Source organism: Papaver somniferum, chromosome 2, assembly GCF_003573695.1.
Source record: "Papaver somniferum cultivar HN1 chromosome 2, ASM357369v1, whole genome shotgun sequence".
Taxonomy (NCBI): Eukaryota; Viridiplantae; Streptophyta; class Magnoliopsida; order Ranunculales; family Papaveraceae; genus Papaver; species Papaver somniferum.
Window position 1 is genome coordinate 57399320 of NC_039359.1, and position 23920 is coordinate 57423239.

Consider the following 23920-nt stretch of genomic DNA (forward strand, 5'->3'; position numbering starts at 1 on the left):
TCACTCGACCCGATATATCTTATGCGGTTCAGCAGGTATGTTTATTTATACATGATCCTCGGGAGCCACACATGCAGGCCATTAAGCGCATTATTCGATACCTTCAGGGCACTATTGATCATGGTTTGTCTCTATCGGTTTCGAATATTTCTGGCCTCACCGCCTATTCTGATGCTGATTGGGCGGGCTGTCTTGACTCACGCCGATCAACATCTGGTTACTGCATTTTTCTTGGAGACAATCTTGTCTCTTGGTCTTCCAAACGTCAAGCAACGGGGTCCCGCTCCAGCGCTGAAGCAGAATACAGGGGTGTCGCTAATGCTGTGGCTGAAACGACCTGGCTACGGAATTTACTTCTTGAGTTACATATGCCATTACAGCGGGCTACTCTGGTATATTGTGACAATGTGAGTGCTGTCTACATGTCTGGTGATCCGGTTCAACATCAACGCACAAAACATGTGGAGATTGACATTCATTTTGTTCGTGAACGGGTTCGTATTGGTGATATCCGTGTCTTGCACATCCCTTCCGAACACCAATATGCTGATATCTTCACTAAGGGTCTTCCAAGACAATTGTTTATTAATTTTCGTTCTAGTCTTAGCGTTTGTTCCTCTCTCGCTCAGACTAAGGGGGTGTAATAGAAGATACTCTGCGTTATTTACGGTCACAGGATATTCTCCTTAATTGACCAAAATCATAATAATATATATGGCCATTATCTCTCGAAAGAGGGTAAGGCGTGTTATACCAAAACTCTAACAGTTTGCATTCTCAATCCAGATTCTGGCACTTTACTAAGCAAAACAAATTTTAATTTTTGTTTCCTGATTTATTGATTCCTTCCAATCTTTCAATCAAATTTCACCATTCAGGACACTGAATCTCTCCAATGGATTTTGAGTTCACAGTTCATGATGAATTGGTTTATTTACTCATAGTTTCATATCCGGGTTTTGATGTTTTGGTGTTTTCATGAATTTTGGACGATAACAATCTGAATGTAGCATGAATCAAGTACGTAAAATCCTATATAATTCACCTAATAAGATATTTTCAAGAGTCAGTTGGGTTTAGGATCTTGAATGACAAGACATAAAAAGAAACAGTTCAAACCTTTTTCCCAATAGAAGTCCTGGATTCATAGCGTTTTGTTTGCTGACACACAACCCATGGAACCCCTATAACCAAAAAGATATCTATTACATGCTCTGTGACTGCTAAATTTATGTAGGCCATGTGGTTGTGTTGTTGTTTTCTCGAAACACCATCCTATACACAGTAAGATATCTAGGCCATGCTATGCTTGGGTAGGAGAACTTGGAACAAACGCCTCTTTGTTTTTGGTGAAGAATAAAAGAAGACAGAAAGTTTTAGAGATAAGAGATAAAGGAGGTTTCTTCCCGTTAGTCTTAGGCTTTATAAATTTAGGTACTCATTTTACCTTGATTTTTGGTTTTGTCTTTCTTTTCACCTGTTTTCGTTAGTCTTAGGCTTTATAAATGTATCCATCACTGTGAACTTCATATGCGTCATTTACCCCAACTCAAGTTGACTTTGAGTATAACTGATGCAGTATTAAGGACCCTTGAATGAAAGAATTTGAGGTCTCTCTTTCCAGAATTTTGACGTCATGGGATGAGAATGGAATGGTTCTGCCTTGGATGATGGAGCTAAATTATCTGAATGGTTGTCCAATTATACAGGCGAACCATTTTGTTTAGTTCGTTTTAACACAGGTATAAAAAAAGTTCCCTCTCTAGATTATATCATTGAGCACACCCAATATATGGAATCTTAGTATGCCAACATCAGGTGGCGAAGATGTTGTCAGATGAGTTGGCTGCAAAGATAAAACAGTAATTTTGTTTGTTATCATTGAAATTTAAATTTTTGACATGAAAAAGAAAAATATTTTAATTTGCCGATATATTACTACTACTACATTAGAATGAAACATGGACAACATTGGACTTCCGTTCTTACTTGGCTGCAGGAACATATCTCACTTGCAGCTAATGGCTCTTTTCTAATTTATTTTTCCATGGTATGAAAGATATTTGGCTTCTTATGATGCTCCATATATTATAGGTTCTCTTCATGAGTTTTGAATCCATTTCAAAATCACATTAAGAGTTCCCATCCATCTCTGTGTACATGGACAAGAACTTAGAGACAAGTTTTTTATGATTGGTGGTAAGGGATTCAGTATAAAGTGATTAGTATGTTGCTGCAAAAGGTCATCCATTTGGTGAGTCTTGCTCCAAGAATTTTTATTATTTAGAGCAAGTCCCTTTGTATAGTTTAATTTGAGAAACTCAAGTATTACTCCAAAAATTCACCATTTTATTGTATATATTGTTCATCATAACCATTTTTTCATCCCGCACAATGTAACAGCCAAATGTGAGGAAAGTCTCAACAACTCGACTTTTTGCTTTATTTCCTTTGAATATTTGTTGTTTGAAATAGTTTTGTTGGATGATTATGTAATTGTGATATCTGTAAGTACAGTTTGTGGGTAGGTGTAATAGGAGTTTTACAGAATACTTCATTCGACCAGATGAAAAAAAAATGCATTGAGCTGCCAGTTTCATTTGGCTCAGTTGACATTCTTATTTACTTGGATTTTGGTACTAAATAAGTATATTTGTGTAGCACGACTATGCCTGTGTCTCGGGGTTGTAGTAGGATATAGGGACAAATGTGTCTAGGAAGCATTATTGGATGACTTATCAGGCTGACTAATGGGTCGTAGGGTTGCAGTAGATGGAAATGATTACGGTCGCCTTTGATGGCTTATGCTGCTTTTTGTTGAATTGCAGAAGAATTAGATTACTTGATGTACAAAACACCAAATGAGAGTTGGTTTGGTTTTAAACTTTTAATGAATATTGGTTGTCCATTAGTGGATTCAAGTTGTTGATGATTGTAAGGCTGCGAATTTGGATTAGACTAATTGCGCCCACATGAGTGCAATGAGCTAAGCTCCATCATGATTTTTCTTTTTCTTTTTTTTTTGAAGTAACTTCTTAAAACATCCTCCTCACGTGGAGGTACCAACGGGCCCTTTTTTGGGCCCTACAATTAAAAGTCACATGAGAGGGTTGTTTTTGTGGTATCCATATGTGTCCAGAATTTTCCCCGTTACTTTTTAGCGACTTTTAAATTCGTTTCAGAAACATTCATGGCGATTTTATACGGTAGGTATATTGGTACAGACCCCAAAAAATCTGGTACCTTGTTAGCAACCTTGCAATATGGTTCATATCTTTTGAAGTCTTAAACGTCGAAGCAAAAGAATTTCCGTCAACAAGACGAATTTGCCCTTCAAGTTTTCGAGTGAATTAGAAAACGAGAATGTTCGAGAAGTAAGGAGAGGTGACCGAAAAAACAGAATAGAGGCAGAAGGCGGGAAGATTACCATCAGGCGGGGTATATCCTTTTATCTCATCATTTCCCGTTTCTATTTATTTAGGTTACTTTTGATAGAGGATTAGCTTGTTGTTAACTAAGAAACGGTGAAGAAGATGAAATTGATGCAGTTATTTGTTGAAGAAATGGTGAACAAGAAGACTCACGCAACATTTTAAAGGTAAAATTCTGTGAAAACGATAACTTATTTCTCTATATTGTTGTTGTTGCAGTTCTTCATTGTTGTTTTTAATTCGACATAGTTAGGTTTATTCACTTGATTTTCAAATTAGCTCTTTTCAAATGGGGTTTTCAGTTTGTAATTAGGGCTTTTCAAATCAATTTTGAAATTAGGGTTTTGTTGATTTCAATGAGTTGGTATCTTATCTGTTTGTAAAGGTGATACGTGCATGAGCTGGAATGTTGTCCTATAGTTCTTTACTTGTTATGATTTGAAATTTCAATTAAGAAACAAAGTTAAAATGGATCACTGAGTCTAGTCATTATGTGAGTTTGTAGGAACTGGTGGAAACTTCATGGTCCATGTTCGCAGTTCGAATTTTGTATTTGCTGCATGCTTTGAATGTATGGTGTCAATTGATTTGGACTTGAAAACTTGTTAGAGTTATTAGTTACCATGAGTAGTACTGTATTGTTAGGCATGAATTGCTTTTAGCTTGCAATTTGATATATTTTGAATCTTGATTAGCTTCCGAGCTAGTTAACCTCGTAGGAGATAAGAAGCTTTTCGTGCTGAGTGGTTAGATTGGTGAGTTTTATGATCTTTGTCATATGAAACCGTAGGAATAGTGGTCACATCTACTAGATTATGTTGTTATTGGTCGAATATGTTACACAGAGTAAGTTGATTTATGGTTCCATGTTGAGAGTCTAGCTTTTGTATTGGTTGTATTGAGAGGAAGAAACTGTACACAGACTAAATGATGAAAGAGAATACTTTTGGGTCTGGAAAGATCACCGGGAAACATCCGAGGAGATATCAGAGAATAAGTTTGAATGTGCCACTCCTGTCAAAATCAACCTGAGAACAATTTTATAGGAGTGAAAGAGATAAATTTAACCAGGAAAGCACCTTATAAATTTCCAGACTCCTGTTTCTAGCTATGGCTTTTCACACTTAATGCTGCGCTTAAAAATTAGTCTCTATTAATTTGAAAAGCTATGTGCCAAGGATACAGAGAAATTTTGAACAAAGTCGACTATGCAAATGTTTTTCCTTTTCAGTTAATTGCAAGCAATTGAAATATGCAAGTAACAGGGAGTTGAAATGTGATGGAAATATATTTTTAAGCAGTAGTAAGTATAGCCAATAGTTTCATTCTGGGAGGGTTATATTTGGTGGCCAGAGTCGAGAGCAATTTTTAGCTACAAGAGGCTCTTTCATCTCAATGAGTGATATAAAAGTAGTATACCAAACCACTAATACATGCTAGTATAAACAATTTGGGCTACATAGATTGTACAGTTGCTTGACTTCCTGCTAATAATTATATTACTGTCGCAATTTCTCCAAGTTGCACAAGTAACAACCACTAAAACACATGTTTATTCCAATATAGTTCTGTCGCAATCCATAACATAGTTGTCTTTTACGCTATCATCCCAATTCTTTAATTTAATACTATCATTCTAATGCTTTCTTTCGATGACTTGTAATTAGTCATTCCCTTATCTTGTGAGCATGGTAGTGAATGATAATTGATTCCTTTTTCTTTAAGTTATTTATGGATATTCTTTTGCAGTGACATAGGCCTGATTCTGGAGTTTTGGTTGGAAAAAGTAGGAAACAGGCTCAAGCATATCACAGGTTATTCAAAGTGAGTATTACTCCTTTTTCTTTTCGTTAATTTCTTGTAAGTTCCTTTCTTAATTTGTTTATAGTGTTCAGTCTTCATACCACAAAAAGAGCTGATAGTAAGAGGTTCATTTCAATGATTGTAGGAAACCATCCTTGTCACGCGACTTGTCAGATAAACTGCAGCAGTTAAGCAGGAGTTCACTAAATCTGGGTAAGCATCTTATTTTATTGCTTGGGATTTTGGTGGTATGATCTTTGTACTTGTTTACTGCACTGCTGGTATCCAGTGTAAGCTCTCTATTGAGCTCATTTAGTCTTTTCTGTTGTGTGTTTCCTCTGAATTTTCTGTTTCTGTTGTGGGTTTCTTCTAATTTGTGCCTTTCTATGTGTTTTTTTGGTGGTCATATAAACCCTGCTGTTACTTTTGGACTATAGCAAGGAAACTGTCTGTAACTGTAGCTTTTTTCTTCGCGACGATGCAATCTTGGTACTGAAATTATTGGTCCTTTTATTCTTGTCTACACAGTTTTCTATGCTACTGGTACTAAGAGAAAAGCTAGCGATTCTCGTGCCCCTTTGTTTCTTTGAATTTTTCTTGATGTAAGTCAGCATGTTTAGTTGGTAATCTTAAGAAAGCTGAACCCCCAGTTGAACTCCCTCGCTTGTCAATTAGTACTTTCAATTTAGTCTTATCAGATAATGTTCTTCTACACTTGATCATTAACCATGATTCCAGGCGTGTAACCACATCTGTTGAAGTTAATGTAAGGGTTATTTTATGTATTTTGTTGTTTTTGGGTTTTACGTGGCAGGCAAAGAAGACTGACTATTAGGGTCTGCTGGATTTGCAACACGTGTTTACAGGTAACAAGAACTCTCAGATCTCATCCCGGCTGTCGACCTGTGAGTCCCAGATGCTCGCCTGATTCTAGAATGACTTAGGGTTTGGAAAAGCAGAGGGACTAGGAATACCAATTGGAACAAGAAAAGGATAGTGAAGACTATTATATATATTAAGTCAAAAAGTTGAGCGTCTCCAGATTCATCCACTACTCTTTTCTAGTGCTCTTCTTCAACTTCTGAAGAGCAACACAACCTTAACCAAGCCGGGCAGATATGGAAACCCCTAAGGAGATTTTCTTGAAGGATTACAAGAAGCCTGATTACTACTTCGATACAGTTGATCTGACGTTTTCTTTGGGTGAGGAGCACACAATTGTTTCTTCAAACATAACTGTTTACCCTAGAATTGAAGGTGCAGCAGAATCTTCTCCACTGGTCTTAGATAGGATGGATCTTAAGCTTCTATCAATCAAAATAGATGGCAAGGAACTGAAGACAGAAGAAAATTACCAACTGGATGCACGCAATCTGACAATCTCATCACCCCCAAGTACTGCAAGATTCACTTTAGAGATTGTTACAGAGATATATCCTCAGAAAAACACATCTTTGGAGGGACTCTACATATCTTCTGGAAATTTCGTTACACAATGTGAAGCTGAGGGTTTTCGGAAGATTACATATTACCAGGATCCCCTGACATCATGGCTAAGTACACTTGCAGGGTTGAAGGGGACAAGGCGCTATATCCAGTATTGCTGTCGAATGGAAATCTTGTAGAGGAAGGAGACCTCGACGGTGGTAAGCATTATGCAGTTTGGGAGGATCCACACAAAAAACCATGCTACTTGTTTGCATTGGTCGCCGGACAGTTGCAGAGTAGGGATGGCGATTTCGTCACTCGGTCGGGACGGAAAGTTTCGCTTAGGATTTGGACACCAGCAGAGGATTTACCAAAAACTGTTCATGCCATGTATCCACTAAAAGCAGCTATGAAGTGGGATGAGGATGTTTTCGGTCTTGAGTACGACTTGGATCTTTTCAACATTGTGGCAGTTCCAGATTTTAACATGGGAGCCATGGAGAACAAGAGTTTGAATATATTCAATTCGGTGATGGTTTTGGCATCACCTGAGACTGCTTTAGATAGAGATTATGCTTCAATTCTAGGGGTTATCGGTCACGAATATTTCCATAACTGGACTGGAAACAGGGTGACATGTCGTGACTGGTTCCAGCTGAGTCTGAAGGAAGGTCTTACCGTCTTTCGGGATCAGGAATTTTCTTCTGACATGGGAAGTCGTTCGGTGAAGAGGATAGGAGATGTTACGATTCTGCGTAAGTATCAGTTTCCAGAGGATGCTGGTCCTATGGCTCATCCAGTAAGACCACATTCTTATATTAAGATGGACAACTTCTACACCTCAACAGTTTAGGAAAAAGGAGCTGAAGTCGTCAGGATATGTAAAACTTTGTTGGGAAGTCAAGGTTTCAGAAGAGGGATGGATCTTTATTTCAAGAGGCATGATGGCCAAGCTGTAACCTGTGAAGACTTCTATGCTGCAATGCGAGATGCAAATGATGCTGACTTTGCAAATTTCTTACAATGGTACTCTCAGGCAGGAACACCCACTGTGAAAGTCACATCATTCTACAACTCTGAAGGCAAGACATACTCTTTGAAGTTCAGTCAAGAGGTGCCTCCTACTCCTGGCCAAGCAATGAAAGAACCAATGCTCATACCTGTGGCAGTTGGTTTGCTTGACTCAGACGGAAAGGATATGCCTCTCACATCCTTTTATCATGATGGAGTGCTTCAGGCTGCTAGTAAAGATGGGGAGCCAGCCTACACTACAGTTCTTCGGATAACTAAGAAGGAAGAAGAATTTGTGTTCTCTGAAATATCTGAACGCCCAGTTCCTTCTCTCTTGCGGGGATATAGTGCTCCTATCTGCCTAGACTCTGATCTTACTGATAGTGATCTCTATTTTCTTCTTGCTCATGATTCAGATGAATTTAATCGCTGGGAGGCAGGGCAATTCTTGGCTAGAAATTTGATGCTTAGTTTAGTTGCTGATTTCCAGCAAAACAAACCATTGGCTCTGAATGCAGACTTTGTGCATGGGTTCAGAAGCATACTGACTGATGGTACCTTGGATAAAGAATTCATTACTCTGCCCGGGGAAGGGGAAATCATGGACATTATGGATATTGCTGATCCTGATGCTGTTCATGCTGTCCGATCTTTCATCAGGAAACATCTTGCTTCTGAACTCAAAACAGAATTTCTCAAGACAGTGAAAACAATAGAAGCTCTGATCCATACGTCTTCGACCATTTCAATATGTCACGACGCACTTTGAAGAACATTGCTCTTTCCTATCTGGCTTCTCTTGGGTATCCCAAGATCACTGAACTTGCTCTGAATGAGTACAAAACCGCTACAAATATGACCGACAGTTTGCATCTCTAACAGCCTTGGTCCAAAACCCTGGTACAACCCGTGATGGTGTTCTTGCTGATTTCTATGGCAAGTGGGAACATGACTATTTGGTTGTAGATAAATGGTTTGGTCTTCAAGCCATTTCAGATATTCCTGGAAATGTCGAGAATGTAAGCAAGCTGCTAATGCATCCTGCCTTTGACTTGCGCAATCCTAACAAGGTGCACTCGCTCATTGGAGGATTCTGCGCGTCACCAGTTAATTTCCATGCTAAAGATGGATCAGGCTATAAATTCTTGGGAGAGATTGTACTGCAACTTGACAAACTAAACCCCCAGGGTGCCTCGCGTATGGTGTCTTCCTTCTCTAGGTGGAGGCGTTATGATGAGACTAGACAGGCGCTTGCTAAGGCACAACTGGAGATGATACTGTCAACTAATGGGCTGTCTGAGAATGTGTTTGAGATAGCCTCAAAAAGTTTAGCAGGTTAGTTATGTGTTCGGGTTCACTCCTATCCGCAGATTCATCCGCGGTAATTAGATATTATGCTTAAGTTTATATTTCTTATATGGATTTGTGTTTATTCATTTAATAGACTAGTTGGTCAACCGTGTTATGCACGGGCTAGTGTCTGGCTTATGATGTTTTAAAACTTTTTCTAGTTTTGGTATTTTTTAAATTTCTGGAGTTTATGCTTTCCTTTTTTTTTTTGCTTTTTAATGTATTTTATTTTTGCATTTTTTGGTCCATTCAATCACTATGTGCATGTATTTCATCAGCAAAAGCGTTATAGAGATCGCGATACATGATAATCTGCTCAAAAGATTGTCGTTTGGCCATTTGATTTTTTATAAGCCCCCAGTTTCGATGATGTCCTTCGATATTTTTGGTATATCATTGAGGTTAAATAGATGTAGTAATTTTTTCGATAACTTAATAACTTTTCTGGTTTTCTTTCTTTGCATAAAACTAAAAATACTTTAAATGAAAATTAATCACTAAATAAAGAATAATTAGAACTAAAATAACATAGAAAAATCAGAATCAAATACTCTCTCTGTCTTTTTTAATTTATCTGTCTTTTATTCTGTTTTGGTCTGTCCTTTTTATCTATTTGCTCTTTTTATAGATATATTTTCTCATTAAACTAATCATTTTTAATATAAACTTAATCCTAATTTTAAATTGTATCTCAATATATAAATAAACAAATCTATTTAAGATGTTTCTTATCAACTTTCATTCCTTTTTATATAAATAAAAATATTAACTATCAGATTCTTTTATAAAGTTTTTTATCTATCTCCATTCCTTTCTAAATAAAAATATTTGCGGCTATATTTTCTAAATAAAAATATTTATGGCTGTAAGACTCTTTTAAACATTCCCCAGAATAATAAAATTACCTGATACATTTCTTTTTATCAGTAATAATAATATAAGTTTAATATGGTTGGTCACGAGATTCTCACCGGTCTCTTTAATAACTTGACTTAGTCAAATAAGACAGTTAATAAAAAACATAAGAAATACAAAATAGAAATTACAAACATTCAAGGATCCACATAAGTTATTAATTAATTCAGAAAACATACTTACACAATGTTGTAACCCACTTGTATTTTTGATGGAGCAAATCATGTTGAACCACAAGCACTTTCATTTGTTCATGTACTTTGACTTATGTAGAAACTATAATCGCTTCCCTGGCGCAAGGCCGTCTTACTCGTCTAGGGTGTCCTATGCGAACTTGAAATTTGAGGTTTTTTATGGGTTACCAAATCATTGTAAGTGTTAAAATTTTAGATTATAGGAAAATAGATTTTGTATGTTTAACTCGATAACTTGAATTAGGCTATGGCCGTAACAAAAATTTCAGCTCTTTTGGTTAGATTTTGGGTTCTAAGCCGAAATTTTGGCATAAACTACCTCCCAAACTGGTTGCTGTTTTCAAAAGCTAAGATTTTAAATAACTTTTGTACCTGTTACAAACCATTTGCTAACAACTATAAGTGTTACAAATTATCTGTAATGCAAATAAGTGAGACAGAACACTTTACTCACTATATGTTACACATTAACTACTATTAGAAGAATCTTTTTTTATTTTGACCCCTTAAAATTTGGGGCCCTAGGCGACCGCCTAGTCCGCCTTTCCCCTAAGACGGCCCTGCCCTGGCGATTTCCACTGAAACGGATTACAGAGTCTCTCCAAATCATCGCCGTCTTTTCGAATAAAAATGTATCTGCGTCCACAAATCTCAGACATATAGTATACGCCAAGCAATAGTGGAGCGAGGAATTATTGTTCCTTAGTGGGGAGAGGGAGTTGATTAACCAAACCAAGGCTAGTTTTTTGATAAGCTTGTTTTATGACTGTATCTAGTTTATGTCTTCCATACAACGGTCTCATAGGTTGAAACTTATACATGCAATTTATAAAATAATATCTGATCTTTTTCAATTTTTAGTTTGGATTTTTGGTTCAGGTTCCATCATAAAGTTGGGTGCTCACATTTTCTTTAAAAACAACATTATCCGAGTATCTTAGTCACCCAAGTTATATACACCATAGAAGACAACATTATCCACGCATCTTATATGTTAAATGAAGTTCATTATATGGTTAATCATTTGTAATCCAAACCGACGCATTTTTAGTATTTGATGTCACTGTCACAGTGGAATAATCCAAGTACAATACGTGCTTCTCTATAAGTCTTCCAGAGGGCTACGTGGTCCTTCGAAAATGTTCAGCATACGAAAATACCTTTCTACTACATGCAGTATGATGAGCATTGTACATTCTTTCTTTTTTGATAAGATAGATGCATCTAGCACAATGAGGATTCAAGTTCCTGAACAACCGAGTCTACCAAATTCATTTCGTTTTGTTTTTTTTCTTATCATTCATTTTGTTGTTTTCTTCTACTCCACTGTGTCAGGTTATTGCTCCAAATGAACTTTGTTGGAAACCCTGCGTAAGTCAGTTCTCTAATCAACTCCCAAATGAAAATTCCCTTCTGCATCAACTACATATTTCAAGGAAAAATGACTATCCCTGATAAGTGTTCGTCCTTTGACTATCCTTGCAATATAAAAGCATGATACTCACGCGTGCCTGACGCTTCATCGTGGCGTCGTTGAGATATAAGTTTTGTGTATTTAATTTAGGAATTACAGACAAACTCAACCTGTACCCAAATCAAATCTTTGGTATCTCTTCACATGATTGCATCTCTATTCATGCTACGTTTACCCTTGCTTCTTTTGGATCCATCCTTGGCGATCTCGGAACTACTCCTATAACTGTATTCCTCCTTCGGACACTAAAAATGCATTTAAAACAGTAATTTAATATCTCATGCAAGTTGAACAATAATACACACATATATGTACATACATCTCACCGAGACGTATTCCACGTGTTCTCTTATTTTTCCTCTCTAATATCACACCCTACGTCGCAAACGATTTAGTCTTGCTTGTAACGGAGTTACCGGCTCCAACAGCCTAACTTGTTTAATTGATTTCCTGCATCAATTATTGCATTAACAAAAAAATAAAATTTTGTTCCCATGAAACTCAAGAATACGAAAGCATGCATCGGAATTGTAAATATGTGTATGTTAAACGTACATTCGGTTGATGTCGCTAACTAAATGAAAATTTTAGTTTGTTTTCCGCCACAATTTTCGCAATTATTTATAAACTTTTTAGAGTTGTTCCAAGGTACCGTGAGTTGCAATTTCAGGTTGATATCTTGTTGAAGCTTGTGTATATCCCAACAATAGTCTTGATTGGAAACTTCCCCACCATCTAATATATTTCAGGTAACATATCTCTTAATACAGTTGGAAATATGTGTTAGGAACCTTATCTAGTAATCAGTCCTAGCACCAACACTATCTTTGAATTCTCTTTAACATCCTAAAAAAATTTAACGAAAAGACGCGACTCTGGGTAGGATATCAACAGACATATTATTGTAAGAACCCACAATATCAATAGGGAACCAGCCACTAATTCGTAACTCTGAATTATCCTTAAATTGTAACTCAATTTTATCTTATCTGTTGGATGTGCTACCAGTATGCAAAAATGATATTCCTAAAGTAGGTTCTTGTAGTTTGGAATCACTCTAGTTTGAAAAATTATTGCCGCGCTAACCACACCGATGCATAAGGCCCTTTTGCATGTCAAAGAAACATTCCGTTAGAGAGACTTTTTATTATTAAAGTACCTGGAATCAGTTTTTTACTAACCCAAAAATCCATTGGATGCTGAAGTGTAAAAAATCTAATCAGCTGCATATCCATCAGCCCGTTTGTCACTTTTCTTGCACGACTTACGGTTAATATGGATATCCCGTTGGGCAGGCGGAGGAGGACTACGATTTGTTGGAGTAAGCAGGAGAAGTAAGTTTTGTTTTCAAGGCTTCAAGGAAGAGAAGTATCAGGTATGTCTGGGGACATTATAGCTCTTTTTTAGGGATAAGACGCTTGGATGTTACCTTCTTCTCCCCAATTAAGTCCTCAAGAGTATCATACAATATAATATTAGAGTGATGATACACACCTAAGGTGTGTACCACGATCTGCAGCTCAACCAAATCCAAGGGCTGTTAGGACAGCCCTAGGGGGGATTTGCAAGGGGGTGGGGCCAAAGGTGGGGCCCTTTTTTTCTCTCTCTCACATGGTGCAGACGCGGGATTTCCTCCACGGTACACCAATCATTTTCGATAATATTAAGTCTGCACCATTGTTATATATGCCATATCACCTATAATATTTCGTCTTCAAATCGATTGGGATTCGAGTGCAACCCTTACAACTATTGGTATTTGATACGAATGCAGATAAGCCAAGAAATTATAATGCAGTAGACAAACATGAAAGAGTTTATATCAGTAAACTGACTAAAGACTAAGACAAACCAAGAAAACTCAACCTATAATGTAACCGTGATGAACTCCTACGCCATATCACTTATTAGACCCCTTTGTCGAACCCTTGGATGCCACCCCATACAAATTCAGGGTCTTCATAAACACAAAGAACCTAAATTAACCTTTACGCAAAAGAAACGATTTAGTCGAACCAAACCAACAACATGAAAACACGCATTTGTTATTAGTAATCAACCAACAATAAGAAAAAGAAAAAACACGACCAACACCGTAGATGAAAAGCTTTTGAGCGTACTTTAAAAACAAAAACAAAAACTACGATCAATACCAAAGAACAAAAAAGAAATGTGCAATATTTTGTCCAATTTTAAGGTGCAACGTCAAACTTGCAAATAGAAAAGAGCTCGCGTTATCACCCACGGTGCCAAATTTCAGAATCAACTTATATTGAGTATCACAATATTTAATCAACTTGCATATAAGAAGATTCAAAAATTCCAAAGAGATATACCAAATCCTTTACCTCTTGCGGAAATTGATCAGGATTCCCATAAACAGTTTCGAGTTTCCCATGAAACACTTTTCAACGTACCTGGAAAACAAAAAACAAACGCAAAATATTGATCAACAAATAATAAAAAAAAAACTCGAACAATACCGTAGAAGAAAAAGCGACGTGCAAATAATGTCTTGTCCTATTCTTGAGTGCTTTATATAGAGCAAAGTCTGCAAAATTCATTAACTTAGTTTTGGAAATAATATAATAAATTTCTTATAGTTTTTAGTATATTTTTGGATAGCAGAATATTTTCCGATAACTATGTTATTTGTTGCAATATTTTGCCTAATTAATCCCTTATTTAACGATCCAAAAAATATATTTTGTACAAAAAATGTTAAATATCTATTTTCACGTCCAGGAATATAATTAATATTTTTTATTTTATTTTTTGTGTTTGCTTTTGTACACAAATGAGATATATTGAGCATTTTCTACACATTTAAGAATGAGAATCTTTTTTTATGGAATGAAAAATAATATTGAAACTCATTCATCATTTTGTATCTCATTCATCCTTGAATTGCTTCGATCACATATCACAAAAGTGAAGCAGCAGGGACAAAATCATAGGCGCAAAATCATAAAAGGGAAAAAATCATAGGAACGGTAGCAATAAAGATATGAAACAAAGATAACCATAGAAAAAGATGCTCATTACCTCACCTATACACTCGTACGAAAGTAAACGTCCAGATTTAATTTTATTATTTCAATATTGACTATGAGGAACGATTACGATCAACTGCAAAACAAAACCAAATATAAATTAAAATGAACAAAAATACTAAACAATAAAAGGAATAAAAAAAAAACTACGGTTGGGTAATAGAAGATGTTTAAGGAAAAACGGTGAACTATGAAAGATAAAAGTTCATCGCTTCATCCTTCGCTGCGAGGATATATCACCATAATCTGCAAAAAAATTCAATTTCCAAAATAAAAAACAATTAAATTATAGGAGAAGAAAAAAACAATAGGGTAAATGATAAGATTTTACCTTTGTGCAAGTGCTTTGTATAGAATTCGACCAAGCCCGGAAATTCAATAAATAAAAGACGATTTATTGGAAATAATATCAATTTATGATAGCCATATTTATCTTCTGAAGAAGCCAAAAACTAAATTTTGGAAATAATATCGATTGATATTCGTAAATTTCTTACCATAATCTGGTTGAAAAGAAACTGCATCATGCATTAATGAGGAAACAAAAAAAAAATATGAATTGGGAAAAGAAAAATAGAATAAGTCATGCTACTGTTGAAGGCAGCAAATGTAGGAAACAAACAAAAAAATTAAGAATTGGGAAAAATAAAATAAAGTAAGTCATGCTACTGCTGAAGGCAGTAACGATGAACCCAAAATTAGAAAAAGCAAGAATTTTGATTGCCAATGTAAGAATAAACAGAAAGTTGATCTGGTTTCAGGTACACATATTCTTCGCCCCAAATTCTTTTTTCCCATGGAAAACTAAAACTGCTCAAAACACAGATTCTAAGAAACAAAATATCAAACTCATCACCTCATCTTTACATGACATCATTGAATGTTGATTTATCGCCACTGAAGCAAAGAGATTCACAACCAACATCTGCAAATCAAAAACCAAACATCATCAAAAAGATCTGATATTCATTATTATTATTAACAATAATAAAAAAAATGAATAATAAAAAAGCAAGAAGAAAAAACCTTAGCGGAAAAAAACTCACCACGTGATCCCAACCTTGCAGAGCACTTTATATAGATAGCATGAGCATGAAATTTCCAGAAAAACAAAACCTCAAAATAGATAAAATAATATTTAATTTAAGGAATAAAATCGTGCTAGGTATCAAAATCTCTTTTAATTTTGGACATATATATTATATCCATATCATCATAATCAGTGGTTGGAAACATATTAATATACAAAACCTCGGGCATATCAAGACATAACAAAATTAACAATTCACCTTATTTAATCTTTCTTTTTTTATATTTATTTTACATATATTTTGTTTTAATTATGGTATAAACAAAATTAAAAAAAAAAGTAACGTGTAAATAACGTTAACTAATTCAACAATATTGCTCGTTTTTTTATGATTGTTTTGTATGACCTTAGCCCGTTATTTTTTTTGTTTGTTTGCTCGATTATTTATATGCTAATCAATATTTGTTCCTATTATTTTGTTTCAAATTCTAACGATTGCGCAATTTTTTTGTTGTCAAACAGGATTAACAGTAAAGTTATTTGCAAGAGAGACACATTTTTTGATCGAAAGGTTAGTATCCACAATCAATTTAATCATTTTTTTTAAGTTTCTCATTATCGGAAGTGTCATCGGGAATAATTGATTTTAATTGATAGAACGAAATTGTAATTAGGAAAAGAGAAATTCGAAGAATTGTAACAGGACATTGGACATTGGTTTTTCATAATTTTTTTTTAATTTATTAATGTTATAATCGATGATGCGATTGATTGCGTAATTATTTTCGTGATTGATGCATGATTAATTTAGTTTTTGGATGAAACCGTGAATGCATGACTTCATTATTTTTGTTAATATTTTATTTTTTGAGATAAACTTTTATTGGCAACAAAATATTTGTTTCCAAAAAAAATCCGTGAAATCTTTTTGCACTTTTCCTTATGGTACACGTCAAATAGACTTTCTTTTTAAAAATTCGGTGGAACCAGAATCAACCAGAAGCTCCGATTAACCAGATCGCTCGAAAAAACTCTGTTTTTATATAAAGAATAGATAGCAGTAATACGGTACCTTAAACAAACTTTGTTAGTATGGGTCAGAAAGATATTTCAGTCGTGTCTTATGCGCATATCTCTTTGAGCAACAAACATTGGTTTGTCCTATGTACTTTTAGTTGTCTTCCATTTAATTTAAAAAGATTTGCAGTTCATTTTTCAGAAGAGAAAAAACTTAAACAATGTCACAGTAAAACCAACAACACTTGCACGCCATGAATTCAAATTTCTACCAAGATACAACAGTTTTTTAAGAAGTTTCGTACTATTGCTACAAGGCCGACTTTCTATAAAATGATGTCGACGGAAGCTTGGAATGAGCCAGAGTCTCTGGCTTATTCGCCTGAAAAGATCATCTCAAAAACAAACTTATTCATGTCGAGCCTTGGCAGAGAAACTAGTACTAGACGACCCTTGCTCTACCGTCTATAAATACCATAATTCCTTTCAGTTTTCATTTACAACTTTTTTTTCCTTTTCTAGAGAGCAAACTAGAGCTATTTTTGTTTAAAAATGAGTAGTTCCAAAACAAATAGACAAACAAAAAGAAACGGGAAAAAAAAAGAAAAATCTATTGCAGATTGTATGGGCCCAGGATAAAGAAAATGAGTTGCAAATGTTAGGCAACTAGTTGGACCTGGTGTATTACCTTCGCATTTATCCAATCATCCCGAGCGAGTTGGTTTACCTAAACTAAGAGGTGGATGGTATGAGATAACCAAAGTGTTTGGGTTCCTCCCTGAAGCTGTTCAAGATCCTTGCGAAGATATCCTTGGCAGCATTAATATTTCATGAAAGGGAAAAACCACAGGACTCAAGTTGTACGAGTTATAGTAGAAAGTTGGTGGAACATTGCAAATACATTCTTTTTCATGGATTTCGAGTGTGGTAAGTTCTATTTTTCCATTCAATAGTTTAATTTTTAGTTCAGAAACAAATTAAAATATTTAGAGATTCAAATATTTAGTTTGATTCAAACTTTAGTTCCATATACAAACATTAATTTTATGTCCATGTTGTTTTTAAGGTTCACACCATTAATTTGTATATGTTGACGAGAATAAAATGTGAGGGTCAAATAGTACAATTTAACCAATTAAAGTGGATATCAAAAGGAAGATGGAAAAAACTACTTCCCTTGTACTCAAATGATACTGAAGGAAAGCCAGATTCCAAAATATTACACTCATATGGATTAAGAATGTCTGGGTTAAAGGATTTTTTGAACCGTTATGCTGCCAAGGGGATACACAGAGTTGAAGATTATCCCGAGATTGAACGTATTTTTGTGTTACGGTTGTTAGGCCAAGTTTTTCTCCCTAATGCTAGCTCAGTGACATTAATCGGTTTCTCGACTCTTTAGAAGATTTAACTAAAGCGCCAAATTATGATTGGGGTTCAACAATTTTAGCTGAGCTATACATAAGTCTTGGTGAATGCTCGAGTAAGGATAAAGATAGCTTGACTGGATTTTGGGTCGTATTGAAGGTAAGAACTACGATCCCTTTTTATTATTTGATTCATTTATCGAGTTAATTGTTAAACTGGAATCTACCTTAATGTGCCATTAATGATTGGATGATTAATGAAGAAATCATAATTCCTGCAGATGCATTCATCTTCTAACGTGCTAAATTTGTGTTGTTGTGCAATTCTTCCACTTCTTGTTCTTCTTATTTCATTTTGCACATTAGCTCAAAGTTCAACTCTTTGATTTTCGGTCGCATGTTACTCTTCTATGAGCTGAGTCATAGACATATTTTGAGCCATTGAAAAATTTAAGAAAAAAGGAAGAAGGTGTGAGTTGAAATGAAATTGTAATTGGGTATTTATAGACAGATGAATTTATGCCCGTTGGATTGGATCTAACGAACGGTCTTGTTTCCACCTATCGGCCTAGTCTAAGTCGCTATCGGTCTAAACAACACCAAATGGTCGAGACTCGACCTCTCGGTCGAAACTTGACCTTACCTGGCTAAGTGACATATTTTCCAGTTAGCCAACTCCATAATGGGTGCAAAAATGGCGAACTTTATATCATGCCATGCCCATAGGACCCGGCCTAACTTGACATGTTAGACCAAATTGGTTTGGTTTAGGTTGGATTATTCTTAGAATAACGTTGTCATAGCTGTTTGGTTGATGCATGTACATTGCAAATGGTTCAAGAATCAAGTCCCCGGGTGCGAGAGTCTCGCGGTAGTTATATATGCCAATAACCAAAGGGTTATTTCCAGGGACGGGTGTAGGAGGACTAATTTTTTCTACGCGCTAATAGCATGGCCATACAAAACAATAAGTTAAAGAAAATAAAAAATCAGGCTCATGGGATGGAAGGGCTACGTAGGGCAAAGCTTTGGTTAGCCTTCTCATAAGTCCAGTGTTGGATATTTGATAAGCGCATATTTCACATATATTTAGTATCATTTCCATGCTAGTATTTGTTGGTTTTTCTTGCAAATTATTGTATATTACGTTTGTTTTCTCTTATTTGTGTTTTGTTAGATGAATCATCCAAAAGAAGTGAAATAACACTTAATTGTGCAATAAAATAAGCTAGCTACAAGTGGAGAAGGGCCAAAGACCAATTGAAACTCGTTCAAGTAAAAGATTTCTACTTTTCATTCTGTAGAGGACGAGAAGGCAAAGACAATGGCGAAAGAACGGAGTCATTCTGAATTCGTATGAAGAAGTTATGAGCAAAAGAAGAACTTGGAAGCGTATGAGGGCAAAGTGGTCATTTTACAAAGAAGCAACTATAGACACCCCAACCAAATGTTATCTTCTTGTTAAGAGGCAGTCAAGTTCAAAGGAACTGCGAAAGGCAGTTCGGTCCTCTACAAAGGGGGAGGCAGGAATTCAAAATCTGTAAAAGGCACCCGACGTATTTACTCGGGGCACTTTTTCTTCATTGTTGCAAAACAACACACAATCAATGGACGCTGTTCTTGATGCTGATGATCATGATTTGATGACGATTTCTGATTGATGAGAGTTCGAGCAAGAATCCACATCATTGGGTTTCTGATGTTATTAAATGAGATGGGTCGATGTCTGATTCTCGATCTGGCAGAGCTAGGTATGATAGCAGCGATGAGTTTTCAGTCAAGCTAAAACAGGGAGGCGCTTCCATTGACGATGAAGTTGGTGGAATATTGACTGAAGATCCATTTGAATAGATAATGGCTTGCTGCCGTTGATGAAGGCAGTAAAGATAACATGATCTTGACAGTGGTTGCTGCCATTATTGATTGGAGCTCGAGCTAATGATGGGTCTGCGTTCGGAAGAGAAGATGAAGATGGCAGTCGTGAATGATGGAGAATGGAGCTGTGATTCATGCCAGCGATGGAAAGTTCGAGTTTCTGTGATGAATGGAGCTTGGGTTTGGCAGAGAAGTGAGCTCGAGTTTCTGCAAGACATGGAAGTAATGATGGTGCTCGGGTTTGGTGTTGATAATCATGGTTCAATGGTCTGTTGATTAACTGGTGAATGGTCGGAGATGGAGCCGAGCCTGAGAAGAAGATGTGCACGGAACAATGAGGGCTGTACGTGGATTTGAGCTGTTACTGCCGTGATGGAACTTGGAAGTCCAAAAGTTGTACAAGTCAGAAGAGGGAACAGGCAGAGGACGTGGTGGACCCCGGCTGCGATGCTTTGACGCGTTTTTGGAGAAGTGGGGATTTTGTGCTAAACGGTATACCGACGAAGAAGGACAGATTAACGGAGTAGATGAAGACATATGAGGTACCGAGGAGATCGAATGGATGAGAAGGCATGAAGACATTTCTAAAGTACGACCTGCTACACCGAATTGGCACTTGGATAAACTTCACCAGCCTTTTAATACTATGTTTCTGAAACACCCTCCTCTATTCCTTTTTTGTCGGTTTTAAAATTGTGTCCTTAAATTCTTTATAATCATAAATCCATTTTTAACATGACCCAATCTAAAATATTAAAGAAATCAGTATAATTGAGGAAACAAATATATCATTCATTGCTTTTAAGAAAATATACATTTAACTTTAAAATTTAAATTCCTTATAAAGTTTATACTTCATAAATTCGATATTTTTTTAAAATTTCCTTTTATATTTCGTATTTATAATTCTCACACAATTTTGGATACTTTTTATTGCTAATATTCTTATTAAAATAAAATAGATAAGTAACTGAGGGTAGTCAAGTAAAATAATATGATCTCCTTAATATTTTGAGAAAGTCAAAGCGGACTGTCTTTGTGAAAAAAAGGGAATACGAGTTTTGTGGATCGTGTGGGTATTTGAAAGCTATAAATAGCCAGCCAAAACCCACCGAATAAATCACTTCTTCTATTTTCTTATTACTCTGTAGCTAGAGCCAGAAAAGAAAAGAAAGGAGAAAGGTTCTTAATTTATATTTTAGGGTTTACCGTTTTAGGAAGAAACCAAGTTATTTTCTTCTTCTTATTTCATATATATTTTTCACGGGTTTTAGTAAATCCATGTGTAGCTGAATTTTTATTGATTATGGATGATTTCAAAGTCCTGATTAATAGAACTTTAATTCTTTTCACAAGTTTATTTTGAGTTTAGTTTCTCGTCGATTGTCTCTATTATTCTTATCGTTTAAGATTACTATTTGGTTATTCAATTGGCCATTTGAATTATTCTGATAGTAATTCTTCTACTAGTATTGGGGTTGGTGATACGTGTAATAGTCACTCAATTCCATAAACAAGTAGTAAATCGCAAAAGCTGACAGAGGGATTTTGTTAAGCAATTTGTATAGGATCAACCTAATTTACAAAACATAATACATTCTTTTGGGTTACACCTTGAGAGCTTGTTCATGGTGGCTCAGATGGATAGAATCTGGTAGTCGAGCGCTTCCATATCCAATGGAAACAGGAATTCCGGGGATAGCAGAGCTTATTGCTATTCTACGGTTGGTGACAATGGAAATTCTACAAGAAATAAACAAGTACTTTTATTAAGTTTCTTTCCAGTGACGGCGAATGATTCCTTAATCATCTTTCTTTTATTTGTTATTCTTTTCATTTTACTTTCATCAAACCAATCCCCCTTTTTACTTTATTTTTGCTCATTCAAATAACATATCAATTACACAGCTCTCACTACCGCTATATTACCAGTCAATTAATGAGAAATATCTTAATTAATTTTTTGTGGTTATGACACGCATCAATAATCAAATCATCTTGGTGCATGGAAAGATCTTTCAACGGGGAACAAGATGCGTAATTTGTTTTGGAGTCTGCTTTTCTTTTTATTTTTAACTAAAGAAGGTTAAAGTTTTATTTAACGAGGGGAAATGTAGTACAAGGAAAATACGCAAAAGAATTGAACAAAATAAAAAGGTGATCATAAAGTAAACAGTTAAGTAGGATTAACTTAAGAAATACATAAATATAGAATTTGGAGGTGACATATCCATGAGAATAACCTAATTTTTTTTTGATCAGTCAAAGAGAAAATTTATTAAAAAGAAAAGGTATTTAAGAGGGGTACCTCAACCCAATGAATACAAACCGAAACAAAAAAGAATAGACTACCGAAAATGAATTCGGCAATCCAAGACAATAAACAACGAGCTCAAGAAGGCCGAAAAAAAGAGTCACATAACGTTACTACCATATTCGCCGTTAGACCTAACATTTTTGTGTTTGACTCGTCCCAAAAGAACGCTTATATTTTAACGTTTCTAATGAGGCTAACTAAAATTTGCTTCTTGTTTTCGAAGACTTACATTTCGCTCTCTCCATATGCACCACCATATTGCGACCGGGATGTTATTCCATATTCGATTAAGTCTTTCGTCCCCCAATTAAACTTCCAAAACTTCACATTTGTGGTGAAATTTGAGTTATAAGTCCAACGAAAACGACAATCTTCAACAAAGTAATCCAAAATTCTCCGGGTCCTCCAACATTCATAGAACAAATGCGAGCTAGTTTCATCATTTTCGTCACAAAAATAACATAGGCTAGAAATATCCATACCCCTTCTTAAGAGCTTATCCGCCGTCATTATCCTATCAGGATAAAAAATCCACACCACATCGATAGGACAATTTGTCTCATTTGATCTTCTTCATTCCTAATACCATCTTTAACCGTATATTGACCATGATCATTTCCTACCCAAATTCGGTTATCCAAAATACCTTCTTGAATTGATATGGAAGAAAGAAGATTTGATATGCTTAACACTTCACTTGAAATAGTTTGAGAGTATCTTTTTCTAGACATGAATCCCCACCTTATACCATCTTCATTAACTTCATACATACTAGCCACCACAAACTCCTTGGTTCTTGAAGCTTCATATGCCAAAGGAAACATATCACATAATCTTCCTTCACCAGCCAAGCATCTTCCCAAAATCTAGTTTCCTTGCGCGCACCAATCTTGAATCTAATACTTTTGTTGAAATCTTCAAGCTCTTTATAAATATTAAACCACAAGCTACCACCTTTTGTTCCTTTTGGCACCGGTAAAGGTTTCGCCAAATTTGTCAATAACAATCTTCCTCCACAGTGCATCTTTCTTCAAACCAAAACGCCTCCACCATTTCTTTAGCAACTCCGAGTTCACTTGCTTAGTTCTCCAAATACCAAGATCACCCTTTTCCTTTGATTTTGTAGCATTTTTCCAACGAATATTATGAATTCTTTTCTTATTATGAGCATCATTCCATAAGAAATCTCTCACCACTGTTTCAATTTTCTTAGTAATGAAGTATGGAGCAAGAAAAATGGAGATATAATAAATGGGAAGACTAGCTAAAACACTTTTGATGAGAGTTAGCTTACCTCCTCTTGCTATTGTTTTCCCATTCCAAGAAGCAACTCTTCTCGCACAAGTTTCAAGCAACTTTTCCCATTTTTGTGTTCCTTGTACTTTGTCTCCCACAGGAAGACCAAGATAGATACTAGGAAAACTAGCAAACTTGCATCCTATCATGTTAGCAAACTTTTCAATTCCCTCTTCGAAGCCGACCCCAAATAAGCTATTCTTAGAGAAATTTATCTTCAATCCCGAAGTTAGCTCGAAGCAAAGAAGTAGGTAACGAAGGGCATCATGTTATTCTCTTTTAGCATCAAGAAAAACGATAGTATTATCGAAAAATTGCAAGTGATTTATTTTTGCTCTCCCCTCCTTCACCGAGAAACC

General features: G+C 35.7%; 1 long non-coding RNA gene and 1 pseudogene across 3 annotated transcripts; one reads left to right on the forward strand and one right to left on the reverse strand.

Moving 5' to 3' along the window:
* The first annotated feature begins 3170 nt into the window (after positions 1–3170).
* On the forward strand, positions 3171–9201 carry LOC113347732 (annotated as a pseudogene).
* Positions 9202–11161: 1960 nt separating this feature from the next.
* Positions 11162–15669, reverse strand: LOC113353342. 3 transcript variants are annotated; one of them, XR_003361217.1, is made up of 5 exons: positions 14991–15669; positions 14657–14905; positions 13955–14023; positions 11933–12056; positions 11162–11851 (listed from the first exon to the last, which is right to left on the reverse strand). It is a non-coding gene; the product is annotated as an uncharacterized LOC113353342 (long non-coding RNA). The 3 variants fall into 3 exon arrangements; XR_003361215.1 differs by having other exon boundaries at positions 11926–12056; XR_003361216.1 differs by having other exon boundaries at positions 11926–12056; positions 14652–14905.
* Positions 15670–23920: the final 8251 nt, after the last annotated feature.